This window comes from Ursus maritimus, unplaced genomic scaffold, assembly GCF_017311325.1.
Source record: "Ursus maritimus isolate PB19 unplaced genomic scaffold, ASM1731132v1 scaffold_11, whole genome shotgun sequence".
Lineage (NCBI taxonomy): Eukaryota > Metazoa > Chordata > Mammalia > Carnivora > Ursidae > Ursus > Ursus maritimus.
Window position 1 is genome coordinate 13,149,683 of NW_024423453.1, and position 23,701 is coordinate 13,173,383.

Genomic DNA, 23,701 nt, shown 5'->3' on the forward strand with positions numbered 1-23,701 from the left:
TAGCACCTGTCATCCCTTAAGAACTTAATAAATATTTGTCAAGAAATGAGTGGTTTTATTCAGGTTTATTGCCTTCATTAGATTATGACTACCTCCGAGGATAGAGAAGTATCTGACTTGTAAATTCCTTACCCATGGTGATGACTCAAATGGGTAAATAACTTAAAAAAAAATTAGTATTTACTGAATTAAATTAAGGGTTAAAATGAGTGCTATCATCTTGTATTAACTAAGATATCAGAATACTATCACATCTTATGCAGATTTTCAAAAGGGTAGATAGAATACTTTATAGGGCCTTCCAGTTTAGAAAAAACATTGCTGTATGCTCAGAATAAACTCGAGAAATTAGAAACTTACAGGTAAGGAATATTGACCTTCAAAGAGTTTCTTGTCTGCATTCACAGAGCTATAAATGGCAGAGCCGGGATGAGAATATAGGTCTTCTGACTACTAGTTTGAGTCCTTGCCATGATATTAAAATATTTCACAGCTGACATTTCAATTTACGAGCACACTTAATACCCCTATATCCATGGTCATTAGGCTAGTCTTTTAATACTTACTGAACATTTACAAAATGGTAGGCTCCATTGTGAAAAATTGTATACATCCGTCCTGTACTCCCAAGAAGTTTGACTCCCCCTAGGAGGGGGGAAGAAAAAGAAGCAATTCTATATGAAATGACTCCGTACCGTCCACACCACTTCTCTCTGTGATCTAAACTGTGCAGAGATCTAGCTTTGCTGCACAGATCAGAAATAGCCCAGAGTAAGTGCAGCAAATCAGTGGGATCACAGATTCTCCAGAACCAGGTCTACACCCATTCTCTTACTACCCACCTGGATACAGTGAATGTCTTTCCATTCCCGCGGCTCACTGACTCTTTGGTCGGGATCGACAATGCACGCCTGAGGCTTTTATGGAAGCTTAATACAGGGCCGGCCTTACACGTCATTTAAAAAATCAGCAAATATTTGTTTATTTTTTGCGTGAAAACTCCTTACTCTATCAATCACTAGTTTGAATTAATTGAAGTAAAGGGGCTTTTTATTCCCCCTTGAATTAAACACTTCACTGCTCAACATGTCTACAGGTTTGAAAACCACTGTTTCTGTTACCCTTTTTGGAAGGTGATCCAGCACAATGGAGCATAAGTAAGTGTGCCAGGGGCTAGAAATCATTTGATTTTGTGGTTCCCCACAACCTTGTGATCTTTTCCCTCTGCGGGTTATCTTTTTTCCTGACCCAAATGGTTTCCAAGCAGACTTCTAATAATATGCTTCCAACTATTTATAAGGGTTTTCACTTCAAAGATCTCAGGATGTTAAAAAATAGATGAGAGTGTTTTCTTTGACATGTCTGTATTCTGAGACAGAGGCAGCATTGACCCCAGGGGATAAGGTAGCATTTAGAGTGGGATTCAAAGAAGATTCTGGTTTAGATGAAGAAGTGCTCTGAAAAGCTTCTCATCCTTGCTGTCAAAAATATAAAGCCAAGAGTTTTGAGGTTGTAAATATACTTGTTTATATGTGATGGGTTATTGGTTTTTTTTTTTTAAGATTTTATTTATATGAGAGAGAGAGAGTGGGTGAGAGAGAGAGAACACATGAGTAGGGGGGAGGGGGAGAGGGAAAAGCAGACTCCCTGCTGAGCAAGGAGCCCCATGCTGGACTCAATCCAAGGACCCTGGGACCATGACCTGAACCGAAGGCAGACACTTAACCCACTGAGCCACCCAGGTGCCCCTGTGATGGGTTATTGTTAATAAAATAAAATACTTTCTCCTATGAAAGTGAGCATTTTTCAAGTAATTTATCTCCTGCTAGTTATAACATTTCAATTCCTTTGAATGATTTCTGTGTACTGTAGCCAACAACACCTAGATTTCATGCACTATAAATAATCAATTATTTTATCCTGGTTAAATAAGAAACCTTCATGGGAAGTGGGTACAGAATCTATTTAAGGTCAGGATTTGCCCCCAGATGGTGTTTTCTGTGTGAGCATGAAGTTGAAAGGTAAGAACTTCTTTTCTGCAATTAAAACCAGAAATATTAAATAATCATTGTTAATGAAAGTGATAGATAAGCGCTTGACAGTTCATAGGCATTATCATATCAGAACAAGAACCCATCTTTCTTGAGTGTTTCTTACAAATTTTCCACACACCCTGTTGGGTGGTCTCTGCAACATTTCTCATTCCTCTGTGTCTGGCTGTAGGAGTCTTGTCCATGAACAGCAACAATGTGAAGAAATGTTCTGGAACATGCTCTACCCTGAAAATCCACAATTTTATTTTTAAGCCAGAACTTGCTAAAATCCATTTTTCTAAGAAGAGAACTGAGTAAAAGGACATAAAAATAATTTTTAAGGGAAAGAAACAAGTGAAAATATTTTATCTTGGCACTGAAAAAGAAAATAAGTTTTGAATTTTCTTGAATTCTTTGAATTTAACCGAAAGGAAAGCTTTACTTGCCTTTAGTGATATTCTGGCAAAACTATATTTATCGTAGGTTTCCAGAGCTGGACCCAAGAGGTTCAATAAAAGAAGAACAAGGTAGAACGTTTCAGTAGTGTTACTTAGGGTAGCACATCCTAGAATTTTTGTTGCAATGCTATGCAGAGAAGATGAAAATATTTCTATTGCATTTTGGATAAACAGATAAGCTGCTCCTGGAAGAGTCTATTGATGTGGGGTCTTGGTCTACCTGGAGCCCTACCCAACTCTCCTGAGGACTGAAAAAAAAAATCAATATCTCAACACACTAGTGAGTCACAAGCCAACAGGCAAAACTGATGCTAATATTTTGCTTCAGTGTAAGTCTATGATTTTCACTTTTTATTTTGAAATTTATATATAGGCATAGATAAGTAAAGACTGGTAAAATTTGAACCTAGTTGAGGATAATCAAAAATGATTCTATAGAATCAAAATATGAATTACTGGGAAACAGCATGCAAAATAGTGTATGGTTCTTATAGTTTTAGTATTGAGAAGTTACCAAAACTGAAAGCAAAGTAAGAAATTATTTAAGCATTTAATATAGTCAACTCACAAAGTCGTTAACACTGTAGGATTTATAAATTGATTGCAACTGCTTTTTTTTCATTGGCAGTAGCCCTGCGTGGGGGAAGAAGAATTAACTTTATGCATGCAAAATGAAAAGCTTTCTATAGAATTGCTTAAATCTGTTTTAAATGCTTAGTAATTTTTTAATTGAAATGTTCGTGAACATGTTTTATTCTGAAAGAGATACTAACGGTACTGAGATCCAAATGGAGATTTTTATGATTCTCAGGGATCAGTATTAGAGAAATCTCTTGGTTGCTAAGTGGATCTCTGGATGCAACATGTAGCTGGTTTCCTTTTCACTTTCATTCTGAGAATGGGTTACTTTACATATATTTGGTTAAGAATCAGAGTTAGGAATCTGCTGTTTACATGTGTAGAAAACACACTCAAACTGCTTAAGAGACTTCATTGGTTCATGTAATGGAAAAGGCCATTGGGAGAACTGGCTTTAGGCCTGGCTTGATCTGCTGGCGTCCATGACATGACAGGTCCAGGTCTTTGCTTGGTTTCTTTGTTCACCTCATTCCTGTGTGGTCTTGAGATGTCTACCAGTTATTACAGACTTCCTATCTCTATTCTGTGTGGTGGGAATAAAGCATATCTGTCCCAGCATTCCTAAGAAATCAGTTTGGATTAAATCACACAGTCACCCCTAACCCAATCATTATGGCCAGAGAATTGGAATGCACTAATTACTAGTTGCACTAATGAACTAATCGTCTAGTTTCAAGCCCTTCTCTACAATTTCCAGTGTGGTACCAGTGAACTACACAAATCATCAAATAGAAATTCATGAAATTCAATAGAAGTATCTTTAAGAAGAATGGATGCTAGAGACATTCATTACATGGTGAGTCTTAGAAATGGAAGGAGACTTTAGAATCTTTAGCCAAATGCCTTTCTGATTGATCAAACTTTACAAAACATTAATGTAAAATGGTCCTTTAGTCTCTGTGGGTATCACTTATGACAGCAAGCCACCCTAGCCTGTTTGATTTTTGAACAATTGTATTGGGAAAGGCTTTCTTTACATTGAGCAAAAATTTGCCTCCCCTTGTCCTTCATCCATTGGACCCTGTCTTGCTCTTTGTGGCCGCAAAAAGTAAACTAAATTCTTCTTCCACAATGTAGGCCTTCTAGTATGTATTAAAGATAGTGAACATCCCCGTTCTCTCATCTGTTATTGATGTTGAAAGGTTTAGAATACCCTCACTCTTTTGGCCTCTCTTCTTTGTATGAATTCTGGCTAATTAATTCCAAACTCAGACATATACTTCCATATACTGACATATACTCCCAATGTGGCTGTTGGAAAGTGGTTTATTGCCATATGTGTGAGCAGAAAGATATTGAGGAAAAGGAGGCTAAATCTCTTTAAACAATTTTTTAAAGATTTTATTTATGAGAGAGAAAGCAAGGGGGAGAGAGAGAGAGAGAGAATAAGCAGGGGGAGGGGCAGAGGGAGAAGCCGACTCCCTGCCAAGCAGTCCCAGGACCCTGGGACCACGACCTGAGCTGAAGGCAGATGCTTAACTGACTGAGCCACCCAGGTGCCCCAAGGAGGCTAAATCTCATGGAGAATAACTTGAACAGCAGTCCATGGAAGAAGCCAGCTTCAGAACTAGTTACCTAAAATAAATTATCTGCAGCTAGAATGTGTGCAGAAAATATGTTTTGGGACATGATTTCTCAAATTTCTAACCATTAACATTGGGTTTAATTACTAATTTTTTTTTGTTGGAGACTTGATATTTAATTTGTAAAATATTATGTATTATTAGTATTCTGATAAATGTGTGCCTAATAATATATATAGTATCTACAATATAATATATATATATACACACACACACACACCATATTGTTTTAAAAATAATTCTTTTTATTTTGTCTTATAAAAATGAAAGAGAAAGTATTACATCAAGACGCTTGGTCAGATTCCTTTTGCCACGAGAGAACTCTCAGTTCTCTTCTTCATTTACACATTCTCCAGCAGAGTGACAACCTCCCGGGGTCCTCAACTTGAAGCACTTGAGTGTCACGAAAAATTTACACTGGTAGTAACTCTGAGAAGGACTGGTCCCCATCAGACATAGGAGAAGTGGGAGGAGTTGAGCACTGATTAAGGAAAGCCTCTGATGCGGTGTTGGCATGCCTCCCTCTTCCTCCAGTCGGCCACCAGCTCCTGTAACCTACCGTACAGTACACTGCAGGCACGTTCTCTCTCTTCCAACCTCACTGCCACCTCTAGTCCAAGCATCGTCCCAGCCATTTGGGATTCCTGCCATGGCCTCCAACCTGGTCTCTTCTCATCCTCCAGTCCATTCTCCAAACAGTAACCAGAGAAATTTTAAATGCCAATAGGATCATGCCTCTCTTCACTCATAGAAAGGTCTTCAATTGCTTTTCATTATACTTAGGAGGATAGAAAATCCTTCACAGGTCTGAGAGGCTCTGCTTACTCGTCTAAGCCCATTTCTCTCCATTCTTTCGGTTGTTCAATACATTCCAGGCATACTTAGCTTCTTTTGGTTCCATAACTGAAATAAACTCTTTTCTCTCGGGGCCTTTGCATATGCCTTCTTTGCTGCTTGGAACACTCCCCATTTCTTTGCCTCTGTACATTCTACTAATCATTAGCTCTCAACCTGAGGGTCCTTAACTCTCCATTCTTCCTGACAGTCCAAAATCAGACCTTATCTTTTATTCTCTGACAGTAACCTCTATCTTTCTTTCAGAACACCTATGTGTGTACTGGCTGAATGTTTGAAACCTGACTCAGTTGGTAGATCACAAATTGCCGGAGGAGTGGGTTGGCTCACCACTGGATCCCCAAGATGCGGTCGAACTACCTGGGTTTGAATTCTTGTGCTGTCACTTGACAGCTATACCTTGAATACTCAGCCTCAGTTTCTTCACCTGCATGATAGAGAATATAATATTATTTTTTACAAGACTATTGCAAGGATCAAAATACAAATTCCATGTAAAGTGCCTGGCACATAATAGGTGTTCAATCTATATTGATTATTAGTATATTATTGCTTTTAGGATATATTGTTGTCGGCAAGAGCCACTAGAAAATTGTTTCAGTTCCTTGAATAATTCTAAAAAGTCTCTAGAAAAGCTATTGTTATACAAGTATAAAATAACACTAAAAAACGTGTTTTTAACTCATAGCTTCACTGTTCTGTTTTTTTATAATTGTCAAATATTTCAATGTAGCAATGCTAATATATAATTTAACCTGTTTCAGAGGTTGTCTTCAAATATGTTGAGTTTTTTTAATGGGCAGATTATATAAAACTTATTTTCAGATGCTTTGAAAAATAATCCACTGCTACTTTTTATTCTTCCATTGAGATTTCTTAGTTTAGCAGATTTTTTTTAAAGAATTTATTTGTTTATTTATTTATTTATTTAGGGTGTGAGTAGGGGGGAGGTGAAGGACAGAGGGAGAGAGAGAATGTCAAGTGGACTCTGGATTGAGCACAGAGCCCAACATGGGGCTTGATCTCACGAGCCTGAGATCATGACCTGAGATCATGACCTGAGCTGAAATCTAGAGTTAGACACTTAACCCACTGAGCCACCCAGGCGCCCCGGTTTAGCAGGTTTCAAATGGAGGGCAAACTGCTTGGGCCTCTTGACAAAGAAATATTTTGTTTTTATAAACTTCAACTTTTGGAGAATAATGGTATTTTTTCCTGTTCTTTTCTTCTTTTCGTTATGGGGTTTTCATGGGGGAGCTTTTTATAAGTAAGATCTATAGAGTAAAAATTCTGCTTTGTGTAAAAGGATTATGACAGTGTATAGATTTTCACTGTCAGACACCTTCCTTTGGGTAAATATTTATATGAAATGAGGCACAGAATTTAAAATAGCCCTAAAGAAGCTGCATACTCTCCTTGACAACAACAACAACAAAAAAGTTTGTGTATTAACAGTTGGTTTAACAGTGTCTGGCATAGAGAAATAAAGACAAAAATATACTTTGGTCCCATAATATTTATAGCATTGCCAGTTTAACCACGGTGCCCTATTTAGGAATATTTTTTGAGTGAGCTTTATTTTCATGTCCAAGAACACAGTCATAAGTTGGTGGCAGGGAAGCTCAGTCTCTGCAAAAAGAATACACTTCTGTGGTCTTCCGCGAAGGTCAGGGAGGGAGCTCACATTGCAGAAACCCTGCATTCTTGTACATCCTGACCTGGAAGACGTCGGTAACAATGGGACAGCCACTTGGAAATGCTGGGTTATGCTTGATATGCTTCTGTAATAAACACTGTCTTCATGAGTCTATAAACGAGAAAGGCAAGAGATTCCATTCGGTAATTGTGAGCGATGCACGGCCACATATGGCCGCAGCTCGGCCGCGCGGCGCCCCCATTGTTAGAGGGCGAGCTGCTCCGCGTGACGCCCATATTCCAGATGGCTGGAAGCTCAGCTAACATGAGTAACCACTTCACGTTTTGAATCTTTCTAACATTTATATAACCTCTGCTTTAAAAGCTAAAATCTAAAAATAATTTCCATCGTACTATAAATCAATCCAAACTGTACACATGTTCCCCTGGCTTACTCAGAGCTCTACCTGTCATAACTCAGCCTCCTTGGAGACTCGATGTTCTCATGCGAACACCACTTTCTGATCTGTATTGTGTTAACGTTTGTGAGCGTGTCGGTCGGCACGTACACCGAAGGACACGACGCTGCCACGTATAAAGCTTTTTAGCTTCTTCTCTTTCACTTGTAAGCTGTCACTTTTAAGTGCTCTGTCAGTGAGTGTGAGTATGTGTGCCCCCGGTTCCATCTCCCCTCTGTTTTTAATCACCTGTGGGGTAGACAGTGTATTAGATGATTTCTAAAATAAGAGTAAATTGGCTTCAAGTGATTACATAAGGACCACCCTATACGTCAAGCATGAGAACTTATTTTTCTTCTTTGATTCAACAAAGACAAATTGAACACCTACTATGTGCTCATTATTGGATTGGGGACATGGTGGTGAGAATGGTCTCTGCCATCAGGGGGGACGTGCGTCTGCCGAGACCCATACTGTAACTGAGGAGGGACCCTTATTCCTACCTGGGGGTCGTCAGAGAAAGCACCACCAAAGAGGCAGTGCTTGAAGGTGAGTTTTCAACAAAGAATCCTGACAGAATAGTTTTTCAGATGAATAAGGTAGTGATGATGGGCTGAAGCTGGAAGGAGACGGAAGAGTGAGAATTCCAGGCAAAAGTTGGCCGTCCTGCCCGCCTGTCACTCCATCTCAGTCTCCCCTGATGGCTCCTCTTCTTCCCACTGATTAACGTGGACGTTTTTCTGGCTTCCGACTGAACTCTTCTCCTGTCATTCAGCTCACTCTTCCAGCGTCATTCACAGCAACCATTTCTATTTCTTGGAGGTGACTTTTCAATCGTTTAGACATGATTTTTAAATGTTCTGTCTAGAGTGTCATCTCTCTTCTCGTTCCAGACCATCATATCCAAATGGATGCAGACGTCTATTTTTATGTCTGACAGACACCTCAAGTTCAGCCTCCCCCCAGATCTGATTCTCCCCTGGGTCATTTATCTCAATGAAAAGAACTACTAGACCCATCTAACCAGTTCTTTAAGCCAGAAATCGGCTTCTTCCTTGCTCCTTTCTTTCAATTCAGCAACACTGTTTGGTTCTTCATCTTGAACGTCCTTTTAATTTATCAACTTCTGTTCATTCCTGGTCACCAATTTCATTCAGGACACTATCAGTCTTTTCCTACATTGCTTTAAAAATGCACTAATTGGGGGTCCCCTGGGTAGCTCAGTCAGTTAAGCATCTCCCTTCAGCTCAGGTCTTAATCCTGGGGTCCTGGGATTCAGCCCCATGTCGGGCTTTCTGCCCAGTGGGGAGTCTGCTTCTCCCTCTGTCTGCCACTCCCCCTTCTTGTGTTCTCTTTCTCTCTGTGTCAAATAAGTAAATAAAACATTTTTTTTATAAAAAATGTATGATTTTAAGTTAACATACGTGATGTGGGGGAAGGGAACAATCATTCATATAGAGCTTATAACTCCACAATTGCTCTCTTTACACTGGAGTTGTCTTCTCAAGACAACATGCTGCCCTTGATCAAAGCAGTGCTGTCACACCTTTTTGGAACCGTCTTCAGAGCTCATGTCCTGTTCTTTTGAATAACATCAGGAGTTACAAACATTGCCCTGTAGGGCAGGAGTTTGGTTTTCGGGGAAAAAATCAAGTTATTCGAAACTGCATATGGCAAATAAGAAAAATAATCCATGTTCCTAATGCCATATTCATAAAAATTGAGGATGGGCTGTAAATTAAATAAATCTGGCTCTAAAGGTAATTCCAAAAGGAGTTTAGAAATGTCTTGAACTAAGTCCACATCACTGGAGTAGGTCTGCAGGAGAAATCCTTACATTGAGATGTGAGTGTTCCAGAGTATTACTTGAAGGTCATGTTCTTTTCAGTACCACAGACGTGTGGAAGTACTACCAAGTTTGTGTACAACCAAATTTCTGATAGGGTAAGAATGTTTAAGACAGGTCTTATTACACTTTTTATATGTGAAAGTTGAATTTTTAAGCTACGACCCCACATTTCAAAATTGGAATTTCTACTGTAGGAAAGGAGGTGTTTATATTTAAGTTTTTTCCTCGGATGTTAGCTTTACTTTGCCATCTAGGCCTGATCTAGAACAGGTTTTTCATGTCAAATCAAGAGCATGTTTAGGGTACTGGAGGATAGATTGGTGTTGTAATGGAAGAATTAATGAATTACAAGTCCACTCCGAGTACCGATGCATCGCAGTTTGCCCAAGACTGTCCCGATTTTAAACCCGAAAGTCCTGCTTCCTGGGAAACACGTCAGTCCTGGGAAAATCAAGACAGTTACCCACTCCAACTTCTTAGCTAACTCCTCCATTCTTTTTGGACTATTTGCAGTGAAAATGAAACAATGCCTCTTCTTTGTAAACAAAGGACAGGACACAGGACACATATCTTGGGAGTTGCGTAGCAACTCAACTCAAACAGCAACATAACTTAGCTGAAAGTAGATTGGGCTAATCACTAACTTCGATGCTGATTCAAACTGAAGTCAAGTTCTACTTTATGGTGATGGCTAAGGCCATGTTTTACCAACCAATAACAGCAACATTTACAAGGATAGTAATACAGTTGTATAACTTTTCCCCATCGTGCTTACCATATTTGTTGTGGTACTTTAGTAGAGATATTTTGACAACTTATGTCCGTGGGCAAGGAAATAATTGGCTTATTTAGTTTTTCAAAGGCTTTTTAAGTAGATCTAACAATTATCCATGATGCCTGAAAAGTAACTTATGGTGGAGTTTGGGTTAACACTAAAGATATGCATCATTGAGGGGGAATTTAGGGCTCTATGGATAGGAGAGAGAGCACTGAAGTCCGGAGGAGCTGTGTTTGTATCCTGCCTTGCCATTTACCGTTGTATAACTTTGAATTAGTTGCTCTAAACCTCAGCTTCTTCATGAAACAAACGATAGGGACAATTATGGTACCGGTCTCCTGGAAATGCTGTTTATTAAATGATAATGAATGTATAATACTTAATGCTGTGCCCAGCACATAGGAAGGATTCAAGAAATGTGAGCCATTATTATTTGCATCTATCAGAAGTTTTGATAGTAGTGTATTCTGACTATATTTTAGAGTCGTGTTGTCTCTTTAATTTCTCATTTCCTATCCATTACTCTGAGAAGGATCATGTTTTTAAAATATACAAAGAGCACAGAGAATTCTGATAAAAGATGTTTTGCTATATATCAGTGTATGTTCCAAAATCAGGGTTGTGTTACTATAGGAGAATATTGATAGAAATAAATCACCCATGACATAAGACTCTTTGTAATTTTCTCCAAAACAAGATGAATTAAAGAAAAAAAGAAATTCTAAAAACTAAAACTGCACAATTAAAAAAACAAGACTTGAATTTAATAACACTGGAATCAAATTTGAACTACTCTCAACTATACCTTACGATGACTTTGTGAATATCTTTAGTTTATCTTTCAAGGCAGGATACATCAAAACATATGTTACTTGGGACAAGAAAGTAAGATCTGTTTTTCATATTTATTAAGCTAAAGATGTTAGAAACCAAGACATGGCATTCCAAGGTAGTTGCTATACAGGTTTATTTTATTTTATTTTATTTTATTTTATTTTATTTTATTTTAGAGAGCATGCATGCAGGGGAGGGGCAGAGGGAGAAGGAGAATCAGGCTCCCCACTGAGCAGGGAGCCCAATGTGGGGCTTGATGTGGGGCTTGATCCCAGGACCCTGGGACTGTAACCTGAGCCAAAGGTAGATGCTTAACCAACTGAGCCACCCACGCACCCTAGTATGCAGGTTTTAAAAAGTAAGATGATATGCCCCAAATTCTCCTATTTATCTATATTCCAAAGTTCCTTGATATATTGAGTTCAAAATTAGAGTGTTACATATATGGAATCAAAATAATCAACAATTTCTCTCTCCCAAGTTTCTCTTATAGCTGGTTAGAAAGCAGCTATTTGACTGAATAGTTAACACTTTCTTGAAAAACAGTAATTGGAAAATACCTGGAGAAAGCAAGATGTGTCCATTGTAGGGTATTGTAGATAAAGGTAGGTTGAGATCACATGGTCATCTACCAAGATAATCAGAGGCAGACTGAAAGGAAAGGAAAGGGAAGGGTAGGCACACAAAGCAACTTCCATCCAGAAAGTTCCGTACATAAAATACTGACTGTAGGTCCAGATGCCATGAACTTAAAAATATGTGTTCTGCTGTGGTGTATATGGGTTTTATTTTCGAGTGAGACCTGACATTAGAAAGAAAGGTAAGGGGCGCCTGGGTGGCACAGCGGTTAAGCGTCTGCCTTCGGCTCAGGGCGTGATCCTGGCGTTCTGGGATCGAGCCCCACATCAGGCTCCTCCGCTATGAGCCTGCTTCTTCCTCTCCCACTCCCCCTGCTTGTGTTCCCTCTCTTGCTGGCTGTCTCTATCTCTGTCGAATAAATAAATAAAATCTTTAAAAAAAAAATAGAAAGGTAAAACATCAAGCAGAAACAACAGTTTCCTGCCAAATGAGGGCTCAAGCTGTGCTGTTTGGTAAATTCCAGCGCTATTTTGAAAACAGTTGACAGATGATTAGGAGAGGTCACTGACTTTCTTGTTCTTTTCGTGACCCAGTTTTAGATAACTGCCACCCAAAAGGAAGAGAACAGCCACCAAAGGATGATACAGTCTGGCCTTCCTCTACGAGCCCTGTATATCATTGCTCACTCTCCACTGCATTCGAACTACAAAACTAAAATAGTAATGTGTTATTCCTTTTATGTTCTTTAAACTTTATTTGAATTGCTACAATACATTTTATGTCTTCATTAATGTTGTTGTAGATGGTAAAATCCTAGAAAGTTACACCGAAGTATGTTAGTCTCCTTCTAAATTCACTCTAACGTTGCAAATCCATTATGAAAAATTTAGCGTGTTCTCTCTTCTAAATCATTTATATAAAGTGTAGAGAGAATTCTATGAGTATTTCAAGAATGAAATCAATGAAAGGCTTTTATGTTTCTGTAAAAATCGGTATGATTAAAGGAAATGCGTTTAGGCTAGGACTTTTGGGTCAAGTACTTTGAGTTGACCAGTTTTTTTACTGAATTGATTCTTTGCTCTTGTGTAGCTAAGAGTTTTGAACAAATACCCTTCTACCCTCTCTTCTATCAAGACGATTTTTTTTTTTTTTTTTTTTTGCTGTTTAAAACCTGTTGTTTCAGGTTTTAAAAAAATGCCTAGGTACTAGGCTTCCAGTCAGTTTAATTCATCTTTAAGCAGATTGACTTAATTCTACGAACTTCAGAGTCTCTGGTGATAAACTTTTCCATCATCTCTGTATTATCTCTTCTACAGCCAGATGGGGAAAATGGTTTACATCAGGCACAATGTATATTTGAGCAATAAGGTCACAAGCAGAGTTATATTACCTTTTATGGGCAGTGAGACATGTAATGTGTTGCAGCCTTCTCTTTTAAGCTACATAGCACATCTGACACAGCACTTTGTTTTCATGCCTGGATTCCCACACAATCTTAGTTTCTAAGCTCATTCACGTCAACAACCTGAGCCTTATTTAAAGCAGCATTTCCTCTTGAAGTATAGAGCGGGAGGAGGGCCTTCAGTTCCAGCCCTCCGAAGTTTGATTAAAGCCACCTGAAATAAGTTTATTGTCTCACGTTCTGCTTTTTATCCTCTGTGGTCTTCAGCACTCTCTGCCCTGTAAGGACAGAATCAGTATTATATTAATAAGTCCCAGCCCTAAAGAGGTAATCATCACACTTCTGCTTTAGGATCTATTCCTGTGTTAAAGGGCAGTTTTGAACTATATGTAAAATTAAAACAATAATGAAAACAAGTTAAGGGGATGGAAGAGTTCGGTTGTAGCACGTGGGATACATTTTAAGTTCCAGTAGGAAGTGCTACCACAGCCTTGTGTATATATATAATTTTAGGAAGACAGTGTAGGTCAGGAATTGGCACAATTTAAATAATACCAAGAGACAGGATACCATTATTACCATAGTCTAAATTGCTTTCTGTTTAATGGCACCCTACCTTTGGGGATCTGATTAATGTTTGGTATTTCCAGCAAAATATAAAGAATTTTTCATGTCTATAATGGTCCAAAAGGAAACTTCTTTGGCTAGTTAACCCTATAAGCAAAAGAAAAAAAACCCCTTATTTCTCCCCTCCCTCTCTGCAGAATTTGTTTAAAGAGAGGTTCAAAGTGGTTGGTTTAGAGCTCTGTTTGGTTTAATATAACCAACTATAGTTTACGAAAGATGGAACTTTTAAACTGAGTGCACTAATATGATCCAGGTTGTTAAGATCCTCGTTCATAAGAATTAAGAACAAAATAATCAAGTACAGGAGCAAAATTAGCAATAGGAATGAAAGGTCAGTTTTCTTGAGAAGAAAAGAAGTGGTTGGGGGCACCTGGGTGCCACAGTTGGTTAAGCGTTGAACTCTTGATTTCAGCTCAGGTCATGATCTCAGGGTCCTGGGGTGGAGCCCCAAGTCTGGCTCTGCACTCATCAGGGAGTGTTGTATCTCTTCTTGTATCTCTCCCTCTGCTCCTTCCCCCAACCCCACTCTCTTTCTCTCTCTCAAATAAATAAATAAATAAATAAATCTTAAAAAAAAAAAAGTGGTTGGGACATGAAGTGCTCAAGAGCCAGGTGTCACCATAGTGATTCTCAAACTCCAGAGTGGGTTGCAATGACCTAGTAGGCTTGTTAAACCACAGATCACACTGTCCCCCCAAATTGCTGATTCAGTAGGTCGGGGGTAAGGTCTGATAATTGGCATTTCTAGCAAGTTCTAAGGTCTACGCTTTGAAAACTACTGTTCTACCCAAACAGGCCCTCCTGGGGTCAGAGGGCAAACAGTGTTCTCCTGCCAGTACTCTTCGGCCCAGGTAACATCCCTGTGCTGACCCCAAAATGAAAAGGGGGGATTTTCTCCCTCAAATGCCATGTTCTTGGAATTGTGATCATGGCTCACTTCCTCTTTTTATTCCAGAAGTATTTTCTCTGCAACATCCGTCTCCTGACTGTACATGGGGAATCCATACAAATATGCAAGTTTTTTATTACAATGTGAAAGAATTGATGTATGTACATTTATAATCCAGGTAAATTGTAAACACATCATGTCCTGTTACTCGGTTAGCTTGTCACAGTTTAACCCATGGAGTAAGTGCTTAGACTTGTCCTCTCTGGTTAGCAGTAGGATGATCTTTTTTTATCCACCCCCTGGAAAGTTTTAAAATAACAAAGCCTGGGTCCCATCTCAGACATATGACGTAAAAATCCCTGAGTGGGGGCTTGGCAGTTAAAAGCCTTCAGGATAGTTTTATTGTGCAGTCAGGGTTCAGACCAGTGGTAATCCTGACCATGTCTTCTCACTGGTTACCGGTGGGGTGTTATCACCTTCATAGGGGTGACAATTAGCTCTTGGTGGGGGGAAACATATCTTAGGTATTATAATGGTTTGTGGACCCCCAAAGGGCCAGAGTATATCACAGGCGTATATTATATCTGTAGTATTTTTTTTTAAAGATTTTATTTATTTATGTGACAGAGAGACAGCCAGCGAGAGAGGGAACACAGCAGGGGAGTGAGAGAGGAAGAAGCAGGCTCATAGCGGAGGAGCCCGATGTGGGACTCGATTCCGGAATGCCGGGATCACGCCCTGAGCCGAAGGCAGACGCCTCAACGACTGCGCTACCCAGGCACCCCCTGTATCTCTAGTATTAGCATTTCATGGGGATGGGGGCAAAGTAGGAAAAAAAAGATTCTTTAGGAAGTGATCATGAAAAAAGGTTGAGAAATACTGCCCTAACCCTGAAATGCTGCTGTGAGCTTTTGGTAATGTGTCTTCCTTCTAAAACGCAACACGAATCTGGTTGAGTGCTCTTGCAGACACGTTGGTAGGGAAAAATTTTTTTTAAAACTCTATCACATGTTGATCATCGAGCAAGGGTACTTTTACATGTATTATTGAGTTAATCCTCATTGCCTTGTGTTTTTCCTTTAGAATATATATCAAAATTATATTTAGTTTTGCTTGATTCTGGCTTCACTCCATTTTCAAAATAATGAAAATAATTACTGTCTTCGTGAGGCTTAGCGAAAATTCCATCAGAAGCTGGGAGGCAACCAGGTGCCTTCAGATTGCTTTCATTCTAAACCATTATTAAATGCATTTAATCCATTTGGAAAACATAACATTCCATTAAAAGAAATCGCAAAAGCAAACGACTTCCATACCCTCGTCTCAATTATGTTATTTTTCTAAAGAAGTCTAGAAAATTATCATTTCATTAATTTGTAATACTACAGTTTTCAGAGAATATCTTGCCATGAAACAGGCAAATATCTAAAATACCTATGGTTTCATATGCTCTTCTGCTATTTGCAAGGTTACAAGATTGTTTTAAAAGGTACCCAAGATTTTGTTATTCAAGTATGGTGAGGCCAACAAATCAGGAGACAATCACCATTAAAAAAGTAGTTGTTACAGGGGCACCTGGGTGGCGCAGTCCTTAAGCATCCGCCTTTGGTTCAGGGTGTGATCCCGGCGTTCTGGGATCGAGCCCCACATCAGGCTCCTCTGCTAGGAGCCTGCTTCCTCCTCCCCCACTCCTCCTGCTTGGGTTCCCTCTCTCGCTGGCTGTCTCTCTCTGTCAAATAAATAAATAAAATCTTTACAAAAAAAAAAAGTAGTTGTTACAGTTCCCAAGAGGAGGGGACACGCCAAGCCATGAAGGGGCACAGGGGAAGAACCGGGGTTGGTCACGAGGCAGAAGGAGAGAGGGGAGAGCACGGGCAGAACCTTCAGTGTGGTTTCCCAGGTAAGAAATGGGCAAGGCCAGGTGACCAGGTTTAGGGTTGGATAGTTTGAATAATCTGTGGGCTGTGGGCTATGGTGGTGGGGGAGGGAGAGGTGGTCCCTATCATCTGGTACTTGGCCTCAAGATAATTAGAGCAAAGGCATATTCCTTCCTGGAATGCCAGATAGAGGAGGAAGAGGGGTTTTGGACTCTGGATTGGTTGGTTTGTACATCAAAGCTGTGCTCAAAGGCAAATCAAGTTGTTTACTGTCTCTGGGAATTAGCTAAGCTGGGAAAGTCAGCCTCTGCTAGTTGGTAAAGCCTGAGATGACAGAGCATCAAGAAAACAGAAAAGCAAAAAATATAGTTAAGGTAGTTAAATATAGTTAATACAAGTTGTGTCCCAGAAAGTCAGAGCCATAAACTAGCTTTGTTGTGGAAAAGGAGGAAGATATTTGAATGTTGCGAAAATAACATAACCAGACACTATTAAGTCTTCTAGTCTATTTCTATAAAAGGAGAAAGTTTTAACGAAGTATGAAGATGTCCAAATCTTCCTGATATTGTATACATAAATCAAAAAAACCCCACCTGTCCTGAACAGTGAGACTGTTGGCGGGAGGAAGCAGATGGCGGGAGGAGTTGCTTGACATTATGACCTGGATAATTCTATGGCCCGTCTTATGCCCCATGTGCATGGCTCAGCAGACACAGTGTGTACTGATGGACATTTAGAGCAGAGAGTCTCTGTTACCAGGCAGTAGCAATACATGAAGAGACAGCAAGTTTGTTGGGACCCAACTGCAAAAATCTATGGCTTCAGAATAAGGCCAGGACTTTGATTATTGCTGTAGGTAGTGGTTATCTTCACCATTCAACAGGAAGAAGGCAGCATTGGGTCCTGAAAAGAAACTGCACTGTGTAGTAAAGTAAAGCCAGGACTGAAATTCTAGGTCAGCTCTTCACTAGCTGCATAACCTTGGCCTATAGATGTTACTTCTCTGGACTTGGGGCTCTTTTCTTTTTTCTTTTCTTTTCTTTTTCTCTTTTCAACATTTTATTTATTTATTTGAAAGAGAGACAGAGAGACACCACGAGTGGGGAGAGGGGCAGAGGGAGAGGGAGAGAGACAAGCAGACTCCCTGCTGAGTGGGGAGCCTGACGTGGGGCTCAATCCCAGGACCCTGGGATCATGCCCTGAGCCAAAGGCAGCTGCATAACCAACTGAGCCATCCAGGCACCCCATGGACTGGGTTTTTTTTTTTAAATCACAAAATGCAAATTATATCTATTCTTGAGATTGGAAACAACTGAGAAACAAAACATAGGAAACAGATGAAGATTTAAATATAAACTTAAAAAAACAAACAAACTACAGTAAGGTGAATTTAATATTTCATCCCAGAATTCAACTTCCTCACTCAGTCTCAGGCAAAGCTGCAGAGAGCCCATTCTTTCAAACTTACCTAAGGACTAGCTGAGAATGCATCCTGAGGAAGGGTTCTTGGGGCAGGAAGAACCAGAGGGGGCGGACTTCATCTAGGCTTCCTCAGTTCCTTCTCCCAGTCGCAAGGATCAGGGAGGGCATGCATGCCCCTGCCTGAAGAGCGAGTGAGGAGGGGTGAAAGAGGAGACAGTAGGTCCCCACCTCCCTGCTCTGGAAAAAGTACAAATGGCGACTGGAAATCCCCCTTCACTACTTCAAGGATTATTATGAAGATAGATTATAGATAAAATATGCAAGATGCTTACCCAGGAAGTAAGCATTTTAAATGGAGATAGATAAATTCATCAAGACTTTACTTAGCACATATGGATTATTCCTTCTCCCGGTATTGAAATTCAGCAAAATGGCTGTCTTTCTTTTTTTTTTTTTTTCTTGTACAATACCCAAGAGTAAGTTTTTTAATTTATGAGAAAAGGGGATGTACTGTCTGAATCCAAGGTACTTGTAATTCTGTATTCTGAGTTACCTCATGTGACTCTCAAATTCCATTCCAGTAAGAACGCAGATGGGTGAAAATGCCAGAAATAATGTAATAGCAATCTGTAAACATGCGTATTAAATCGTACCATTCCATTATTCTTGTTGGTATTTTAATTGATCACTTTGGATGGTAGGTATTTAATTCATTTTTCCACATAGAACAAATTAGCACATTCTTCATTAATACAGGTACAGGTCATCAGCATACGAGAACTGTTCCAAAAACGATACTAAAACATACAATTTACTAAGTGCTTTATCTGTCAGGCATTGTGCCAGGTGCTTTATAAAGCTTTATTCCTAATTATTTACCAGCTCTAGAAGGAATTATTATTATCCCAATTCTATAAAGGAGAAAACTGACGTTCAGAGAGATTGAGTAATTTCCCCAAAGTTATACAGATTCAAAGTTGTAAGGTCAGAATTCTAACTCAGAATCCAGCAAAGCCTACATTCTTCCCTTTAAATATGTCCTTGGCCTCCCCCTGGGAAAAAATCTCATGTGAAAAGAGAGAAAACAACATTGTGGTTCCATTAGCATAACTAACAGAAGTGACCTTGGAACCTCACTTAGTGGAAGTGTAATGAGGGATAGGAAGACAGCCTTTTTAAACCCTCACATATTATTTTAAACACATTATTCATTTTCAGCTAAAGTGTTTGGTTGATTATCCAAACTGTGTAGAGAGTTTAGGGAAATATGAAACGAGGGGTTTTTTGGCATTGGTTCTAATTTGAAGCTTTTAATGGACACACCATTGGTTTAAGGGTCTATACTATCTTGTACTTTTCTCTTTTTATGACTTCATCACACTTGAGGCAGGACAGGTGCTCATTAAGTATTCATGGACTATTTGGATGTGCTAATTAACAAGTAAAGACATAAGGCTCTTAGAAATGAGTGGTAGAGGTATCAACTTCAGGCAAGAAAAGGAGAGACTCTGCAGGACCCAGCCTTCCTCCAACTACAGCCATTCCTCTTGAAAATTAAAAACTGTACACATGGGGCTTTCAATACTTTGTGCCATATAGAATACGTTATTATATTTCCATAATTTGCACGTATATCTGCAAAACCATGGGTTGTCTTATAGATTCCCAGGAAATAATATAGATGGCCAAACATCACCAAAGTGAAGGTCGAAGCAAGCATGAGACTGAATGCTGATGAGCCTCGTGGAGATCAGGGACACTGATCTCCCTTGGTCCTTTCCAGGGAATTTTCCTCTGACAAAGCTGGACCCTCCTGGGCTTGGTGGGGAATGGATCTGAGTGCGACAAGGTGGAGCGGAACCCCCGTCACTGACCTCCTTTCTCCCTCACTCCTCCCAGAAAGCCAGGATTCCTACCAGGTGCTCATCTCCCCTGACACGTAGCCCATGTCTGTCTGCACAGCGACCGCTGCTCTCTCTTCAGATACTGTACTTGCCTTCTATTCGGCGTTACCTATTATGTACGCTCTTCTCATGCAGACTTGACCTGCTAGTAAAATCACAGTTTTATTTCCGTTTTAAAAACATATTTAAATATATGGATTTTCATGTAATCTTATCCTACAGTCTGTACATATCTTTAAAACAAAAAAAGATGTTTTAACAACTGACACTTTGCTTCCAGATGTACCTTAATGTCTTCATTATTCAACAGTGGGGCCTTTCCCCCAGTTTCTTTCTTTTTTTTTTTTTTAAATTTCAAGAAGATAATTCATTGGGAAAGTCCTAGACCCTGTTTCCAAACTAAACACAAATTATAATACAAAGCACCCTTTTATCTAGACTCATCACTGCCATGTAGGGAATATGTATGTCTCAAATGTGAAAGTATATTCAACTAAAAATGGGCATTTCAATGCTAATGAAAGTCTTGTCTGAAAGTAAGTGTGCAGCCCATCTCTCTGTCTCAGAAGAATGTTTACACGCAGTCAGGAAGAGAACGAGCCGCTGAAGCAGCCCTGGGCATAAAACTGAGCTAGAGGGGAACATGTATCTATTCTTGAAATAGATGGTATTTCTACCATCTCCCCAGATTAATTGGTTAGTTGATCAACTGTACTTCCATATATAGGTATGAATATATATATGTGTATAGATATATCAGTGTGTGTGTGTATCTCTCTCTCTCTCTCTCTCTATATATATATCTATATCTACACACTGGGAAATATGCAAGGAAGAATAATAGCTAACACTTCCAAAGTATGTACTACATGCCCGGCATTGTCCAAGCACCTTACATATATTAAACTCATGTCATCCTCACAATAAGTCTATGAGGGAAGTATGATATTGTTCCCAGTTTTATAGCTCAGGAAACCGATGCATAAGCAAATGCGTTGTCCAAGATCACACAGGTCGTAAGGGATGGCTTGAACCCCAACAGTCTGGCTCTAGTCTTCACGCTCTTTTCCACCAGGCCAAACTGCTTCCACCCTCAGAGAAGGTATAATGTAATGGGAAGTTTAAAAAGTCACATACGAAATGTGAAGTACCTCCATTCCACAATACGAAGTGTCCCACAACGGTGTGTGCGTAGATGGTGCGTGGGCCCTGAGGCGGGGGGTAGCTACAGATTGGTAGTGTCTGTTTCCCATCTATCTTACTTGGACTGAGATAACCAGGGGAAGCTTCTTAGGAAGACAAGTATTGAATTGGGCCTTCTTCAGTGGAAGAATTGAATGAGAGAGGCAGAGAACAGAAAGCATTCTGTGGGGGAGAAAGGACTTGAGCCACCGTTCAGAGATGGAAATGCACAAAGCATTACTTAAAGAGTAGTAGTAGGAAGGCCAGTCTGCCCAGAGCAACAGGGTCAAGTAGAGAAAGATGGGAGATGTATTTAGAAAGGTTGCTTAAATCCAGATTATTACAAGGATATGACTATCAGGCAAAGAATTTGGGCTTCATTTCATACATAAAGTGGTGTTGTCTTAAGAGGTCAAGGTCAAGAATGGGAAAGTGAAAAAAACAGGATTTGTGGAATATTAATCTGGCAACCATGTGCAAAATGAATAGAAGGGATAACAAAAGGGAAGTAGGGCCCTACTTGGAAATCTGTGTATTTTTCAAGATGAGGGCCCGGAATTCAATAGGTATGTTTTAAATAAATAAAAAGGAAGGAAGGCATAAATCTGGAAATATTACTAAGAAAATATCAGTAAGAATGGTCTGAATGGTTAAGGAAACCCAAGGGAAAACATCAAAGATTATTTCAAAGGTTTTAAATATGAGCAACCCAAAGTAAGATGGAATCCACTTGAGAAGAAGATACGAACTGAAATGAGAAGAGAGATTGTTTGTGTTTTATCATAATCAAAATTATTTCTGATTGGGTAAGTCCATTCTTACTCAGCCAGCCAGTCAATCAGTAATGCCTACTGAGCACTTGTATTCAGAACACAAGAGGAAGGAAGCTTGGTGGGAGAGGTAGAGGCAAGTGTAACTCACAGTAAAATAAACTGGAGAGCTTGGGTGATCTTAGCTCTAATTTCCTTTTCTTTTGGTATGTGGTGAATAGATGTAGGAAGGTGACACAGTGATTATAAGCTTTTGGACTCACACGCTAGATCCCTGGAGTGTCCTGGCAAATTTCATCTATGTAATGATTCTTTGAACTGTGGTCTTTATTTAGAAAACCTAATCCCCACAAACACGGGAGGTTCCTCCCAAGGGAAGTTCACTGTGATCTTCCATGGCAGGGACCTCCTGGGTGCTTCTGATTTGAAAGGCTCTTGAGAATCAGTGAAGAGAGGTAGGAGGTAGGCTGGGGTCTATCAACACACCCACCGAGGAAATCAAGGGCCAGGTCTCATATCTCTCTCACCTTTGGTCTGTATGACCTAGTATGTAAGAGTATGTGCTTGCAAATCAGATCTGGATTCAAACCCCAGCTCCTCCATTTATCAGAATAATGATTTGGAAAGCCATTTAATCCTGCTTATCATCTGTAAAGATGGAAGTAATAACCCTATATCAATGATTATTGTTAAATGCTCTGTTCACACGACACACTGTTTTTTATTTTATTTTATTTTATTTTATTTTATTTTATTTTATTTTATTTTATTTTATTTTATTTTATTTTATTTTATTTTATTTTACTGTTTTTTATTTTATTTTATTTTATTTTATTTTATTTTATTTTATTTAAGAGAGAGAGTGTGTGTGAGTGAGCAAGCTCAGAGGAGGGGCAGAGGCAGAGGGAGAGAGAGAATCCTAAGCAGGCTCCACACTCAGCATGGAGGCCAACATGGGGTCCATCTCACCAACTTAAGATCATGACATGAGTGGAAATCAAGAGTCAGATGCCTAGCCAACTGAGCCACCCAGGCGCCCCCATGTGACACACTAAATACATGAGAGCTACTCTATTAATTAAGGTGGTCCATGGAAAGAATGGTGCTTATCCTAGCTTATTATGAGGACTGACTGGTGTCAGGTCTCAATCCAGATTCTTTTACTACATAATAAAATGGCTTGCATCTTTGAACCTTTTCAAAGCCCTTCCATGCCCACTAATACATGTTATTCTCACAACAGACCTGTGAGCGAGTCGGTGTGTTTGTTATTCCTCCTTTTTGCAGGTGGAGAGGATCTTCAGAAAGGGGCAAAGACTTGTTTCAATCCTCAAATGAGGTCACAGAGCCCGAAATGGAACCCAGGGCTGCTCACTCCTGTCAGAGCCTGATGGGAAAAAGCCTGCTGCCACTTTTCTTGTGGAAATACCCCTCCACTTATGTAGTGAACACAGTGCAGAAATGAGCTAATTCTCCAGTCACATCAAAGAGGTGCTTGTTGAACTTTCGACTTTTGGCAAGTCTTAGCCTCAGCAGTTCCTTGACATTTTTTCTACTTTAACTTTTAGTTTTCAAGGCACTTTTAAATTTACTCCTAGCATTCTTGAATAGTAGGCATTGTTTTTTATTTTTTTCACATCTCAAAAAAGTATGTGGTTATGTTCCCATTAAGTCCGCATTACCCATCCAAATACTTACTCAAATCAGAATGTTGGTCTGGGTGTATGTGCTGTGTGTATGGAGGGGGGTGCCTGTTAGTTAACAGGAGGAAAAGGAAAGTGCAAGTGAAATTAATCTCAAAGATTTTGAGATATGTCATATTACTTTAAATCCTCTGTTTTAAATGTAAACTATGCTTTTCTTTAACTTTGTACACCAAGTTAATTAATTGACTGGTCCATTATTCTTTTAAAGATTTTTTTTATCT

At 39.5% G+C, this 23,701-nt stretch overlaps 1 protein-coding gene across 3 annotated transcripts in view; it reads left to right on the plus strand.

The window, feature by feature from the left end:
- The window catches only part of SYNPO2 (synaptopodin 2), a 163,722-nt gene that overhangs the window by 42,105 nt on the left and 97,916 nt on the right, over positions 1–23,701 (plus strand). Inside the window, exon 2 of one of the 3 annotated variants that reach the window (XR_005833869.1) lies at positions 12,295–12,420. The exons of the other annotated variants lie outside the window; for them this stretch is intronic. The gene's annotated coding sequence lies outside the window, so the exon portion shown is untranslated. The remainder of the gene's footprint in view (positions 1–12,294; positions 12,421–23,701) is intronic. 3 annotated transcript variants of the gene reach the window in all.